We start from the raw sequence: 5708 nt of genomic DNA, 5'->3' as shown, positions 1-5708 counted from the left end.
AACACCTAGTAAGAAACCTAAAAGCCCTAGCATGACTCATGAAGAAGAGGAGGAAATGCTACATGATATATCAAAATTACAAGACCAAGTGCAACAAATGTCACTCTCACAAAAGCTAACAGAAGCTAAGATAAATGGTGTGGAATCTAAGATAAATGGTGTGGAATCTAAGATAAAGGGCGTGGAAGCTAAGATGAATGGCATGGAAGCTAAGATGGATGATTTGAAGATAGATTTGAAGACAGGCATGGAAGATTTGAAGACAGATTTGACAAAGTTTCTACAAGAAATGCTTACTAATGGTGAAAGGGTAGTAAAGGAAACTTATGATGAGAACAAAAGAAATGTTAATCATGATTTCATAGAATCTAATGTTGGACCAAAGACCCACCATATTCCAAAAATCGATATGAGGAAGTTTGATGGCAAGGATCCCGCAACATGGATATTACAAATGGAGAAATTTTTTGATCTCAATAATGTGAAAAACACACAAAAGGTACGTATTGCAACTTTATATTTGGAACCAAATCAGTTTGTATGGTATCAATGGCTTTGCTCTTGTAAAAAAATTATCACTTGGGCAATTCTTACAGAATAATTGATAGCACATTATGAGGATACAAAAAGCAACACTTTTTTTAGCCAATTGATAAGTCTCAAACAAAAGGGTTCAATAATGGAGCACATTGAGGAGTTCCAAAAATTGAACATAAGGGTAAAAAATATTCCAGAGGAGCATAGGATTGATGTGTTCATAGGGACTTTAAAGGATAATATCCAACATGATGTTCGCCTTTGGGAACCTGATTCATTAGAGAAGGCATTCAGGTTAGCAAGAAAAATGGAAAGAAAAATTATGGCAACCAGGAAGCATACCACTCACAACTATAAAGATGGAAGTGTTGTTGCCCCTAGTCTTCCACAACCTATAAGGTTGACACCACAACAGTTGGAAGAAAAAAGATCAGAAGGGCTTTGTTACAGTTGTGATAGCAAATACACTAAAGGTCATAAGTGTGTTGAGAAGAAATTATTCTACATTGATTGTGAAGAGGAAGAAGAAAAGGAGCAAGAAAGGTCAAAAGAAGAGGATATACTCCAGGAACAAAGCCTAGATAAAGAAGAAATGAATATGACCATATCTTGTAATGCATTGGCTAGAATTACCACTCCTCAAACCATCAAGATAGAAGTACAAATCAAGAAGAAAAAGGTAATAGTGTTGATTGATTCAGGAAGTACCCACAATTTTATTCATTGTAAGATAGCAAAAGAATTGAATTGCTTCCTATATCCAGCACCAGAGTGTCAAGTGATGGTTGCAAATGGAGGAATGATAAATTGCTCTAGAAAGTGCCATAATATCAAGCTATCTATGGGAGAATATGTATTGAATAGCCCAATGCTTTCCATTCCAATGGGAGGTGCTGATGTTGTATTAGGAGTCCAATGGCTACAATCCTTGGGTATAATAGCTTTAAATTTTCAAGAAATTTTCTGTGGAAGGAAAGGAATTTGAATTAAGGGGTATTGAAGGGAAACCGGGAAAGATAATCAGCTCTAACAGTATCACAAAGCTTCTAAAAAAGGAACAAAGAGGTGTAATTGCACAATTATGTTCACTAGATGTTTCCACATTGGAATCATCTATTTCTCTAGATCTCCAAAAAGTCTTGGACAATCATTCCTAGGTATTTGAGACTCCCATAGGTCTCCCACCTATTCATGATCATGATCATGCCATTCATCTGATTCCATGAAGTGTTCCTCCAAACATCATGGCGTACAGATATCCCTATGCCCAAAAGAGTGAAATTGAACGTATGGTTGCAGAAATGCTAGAGGCGGGTATAATTCAACCTAGTCAAAGTTCTTTCTCTACTCCAGTAGTATTGGTGCAGAAGAAGGATGGATCATGGCGCATGTGTCGAGATTATAGGGAGCTCAACAAGCTCACTATTAAAGATAAGTTTCCCATTGCTGTCATTGACGAATTACTGGATGAATTGCATGGATCGATTTACTTCACCAAGTTGGATCTTTGTTTAGGATATCATCAAATGGGAATGAAGACTGAAGACATTCTGAAAACAACATTTATAACTCGTAAGGGTCATTATGAATTTTTGGTCATGCCTTTTGGCCTTACCAATGCACCTTCTACATTTCAAGGTTTGATGAATTCCATTTTTAAACCCTTCCTTAGAAAATTTGTGTTAGTATTTTTTTTATGATATACTAATCTACAACAAGTCTTGGAAGGATCATGTTGAACATGTTGACAGGGTGCTACAACTATTGGAGGAGAAACAATTATATGCAAAAAGATCCAAATGCTTTTTTGGAGTACAAGAGGTGGAATATCTAGGTCATATTGTATCTCATGAAGGAGTTAAGGTAGACCCTAGCAAAATTAAAGCCATTAAGGAATGGAAAATCCCCACATCCATAAAGCATCTGTGAGGATTTCTTGGGTTGACAAGGTATTATCGGAAGTTTGTTAAGAATTATGGGAGAATAGCAGCACCTCTAACATCATTATTGAAGAAAGATGCAATGTGCCAAGCACCGGTCTTAGCTACAGCGGCCTTCACAAAAACCTTTATTGTGGAATGTGACACTTCAGGAAATGGAATTGGTGCTGTTTTAATGCAAGATGAAAGACTCATTTCTTTTGAAAGTCGTCCAATCAAGGGAAATTTTTTACACAAAGCTATTTATGAGAAGGAAATGCTAACAATACTCCATGCACTTAAGAAATGGCGACCCTACATAATGGGAAGACACTTCAATGTAAAAACGGATCATGATAGCCTTAAACACTTTTTAGAACAAAGATTATCCTCTGAAGAGAAACAAAAGTGGGTCACAAAGATGTTGGGTTATGACTTTGAAATCATTTACAAAAAAGGGAAGAAAAATGTGGTGGCAGATGCACTCTCAAGAATGGATGAGGATGTGGAAGCATTGTTGTGCGCCATTTCTATTATCCAACCAGATTGGATAAACGAAGCAAGGGAGGAATGGAAGAATGATGAAGAAGTGTGAGCACTTATTCAAAAGTTACAACAAGATTCCAGTACATCTGATACATTTAGCTAGCAAAATGATTCGTTATGGTACAAAGATCGCTTATACCTCTATAAGAATTCCCAACTAAAACAAAAGTTTCTTATGGAATTGCACACTTCTCCCTTAGGAGGGCACTCAGGATTTTTTAAAAATTACCACAGGGTTAAGAAGGAATTTTTTTGGGATGGCCTTAAATCGGATATTCAAAAGTTTGTGGTGGAATGTTTGGTTTGCCAACAAAATAAAGTTGAAACAATTAAGACAATAGGTCTATTAAAACCTTTATCCATTCCAAACCAATGTTGGGAGGAGGTTTCAATGGATTTTATCACTGGTTTACCCAAGTCTGAGGGAAAGAGTGTCATCATGGTGGTAGTTGACAGACTTACCAAGTATGCACACTTTTGTGCATTATCACATCCATTTAAAGCTAGTACAGTTTCTACTGCATTTAAGGAAACAATTCAAAAGCTACATGGAAACCCAAAGATTATTGTAAGTGACAGAGATCCCATTTTCACTGGAAATTTTTGGACAGAATTATTTTCTTATCTTGGTACTCAGTTAGCTCATAGCTCATCTTATCTTCCTCAATCTGATGGGAAAACCGAGATAGTAAACAAATGTTTGGAAGGATATCTTCGCTGTGTTGTATCTGATAAACAGACACAATGGGTCAAATGATTGCCTCTGGTTAAATGGTGGTATAACACTTCCTTCCATACAGCAAAAAAAATGACCCCATTTATGGCACTTTATGGATATCAGCCACCATCCATCACATCATATTTAACAGAAAATTGTAAGGTTCAAGCAGTGGAACATCACATCGAACATCAACAACAAGTCCTCCAACTCTTAAAGGATAGCCTCGTGTTGGCACATAATAGAATGAAAAAACAAGTAGATCAACATCACAGCGAAAGAAGTTTTGATGTAGGTGATTGGGTATTCCTACGGCTACAACCATATAAGCAAATGTCCCTCAAGAAAGCTAAGAAGGATAATAAATTATCACCAAAGTATTATGGTCCGTCCAAGGTGTTGCAAAAGATTGGTACTATGGCTTACAAATTGGAGCTTCCTGCAACTTCTCAATTGCACCCAGTTTTCCATGTTTCATGTTTAAAGAAGGTTATAGGCGACAAGCTCCCAGTTTGAACAATATTTCCAGAACTTGACGAGGAAGGGAAAATTATATTGGAACTGGAAGCAGTCACAGAAACAAGAACTCGACAACTACGAAATCGATCAATTTTGGAGTATCTTATCAAGTGGAAGAACTTATCTGCTGAAGATTCCACATGGGAGGATGAAAATTTTATACAGAAGCATCCAGAACTACTCAAGCGTTGAGGACAACACTTTTTTGAAGGAGAGGGGCATGTTAGGTCCCTATAATACTAGTGATTACCCCATTACTATTGCAGTTGTACCCCTTATTAATATTGTTGTGCCCCTATTGTCCCCATATTGTTATTACTGTGCCCCATAGAATCCCCCTATTGTTATTTTTGTGGCTTTACATTATTATTGTTAGGTCGGCTGGGTTATATTGTGACTCCTTAGACTCCTATATATAGAAAGGAGGTCTTTTCATTTGAATCATCCAATAATTATTCATTTGTGTAATGTAAAGGAGGTTGCCCCCTCGAAGAGGCTAAATTCTAAGGCATTTATCTATCTTTTCTATCATTTTGTGAGCTGGTTTCATAACATTGTGTAGTTGGGATTTTGCCCAATACACTTATACGATGCAATATAACTCCTAATGGTGGACCCGAGAGGGATTTTAGGGGCGATTGAAGGGAGTTTCATGTCTGAAAATCATGCCCGATAGTGTCTTTTACCAGAAATCTCTGTGTAGTGGAATTTTCTCTATTTTTGGCTTATTTCCTAGAAAATAGCCCCGATCCCTTGTAATAGCTCCTAACCATCATTCCACACTACAAGTGGGTGTTTTTGGTAGATGATGAGGCGTTTGAAAGCCATGGAGCCACAGAGCCAGATGGTCAGTCGAACAGACAACGCAAAGAAGCCACAGAGCCACAGGGGAATGATTTAATGCAAGGAAATGATTGAGGAAGCTGAAAAGCTGGGAAAATGCCTCAAAGCAGCCCAGAGAGCTCAACTGAGTGGGGGAAGGTGAGAAAAAGTAGAAGGGGAAAGCAATTGAGCAAAAAGATACTGCGTAGAGCAGCTGAGGGAGCCTTTGGGGTCACTTGGAGATCAAGTGAAAAGCTAGAGAGCTGAAGGTTGTAGGAAGCCAAAGAAGCTAGAGCTGGAGAGCTAGAGACAAGAGCCAGAGTGAGAGCCGAGAGTCAGCAGCCGAGAGCTTCAAGGGCCAGGGATAAAATGGTGTCTAAACCCATTGTTTTTGTGTAAAATAGTGGAGTTGAGCCAAGATCTTGTAAAAAGGACTTTGCCATAATCCTAGAGACCCTAGTTGAGTTGACTAGAGCTCAAGGAGATGTAGCCCAAGAGTTTTGGGTGAAATCCATATTAAATTGTTGTCTTATGTGTTGGTTATTTGCTGCACTGTTTGTATTGTTACATGTATTTACATATCAGCACAAACAACTGATGTTAAAGCACATAAACAGTTAAAAGAACCATAAGCATACACCTTATTT

This window comes from Pinus tabuliformis, chromosome 8, assembly GCF_031772625.1.
Source record: "Pinus tabuliformis cultivar Carrire ecotype Pingquan chromosome 8, CPIR1, whole genome shotgun sequence".
NCBI lineage: Eukaryota > Viridiplantae > Streptophyta > Pinopsida > Pinales > Pinaceae > Pinus > Pinus tabuliformis.
This window is presented reverse-complemented; position numbering follows the sequence as displayed.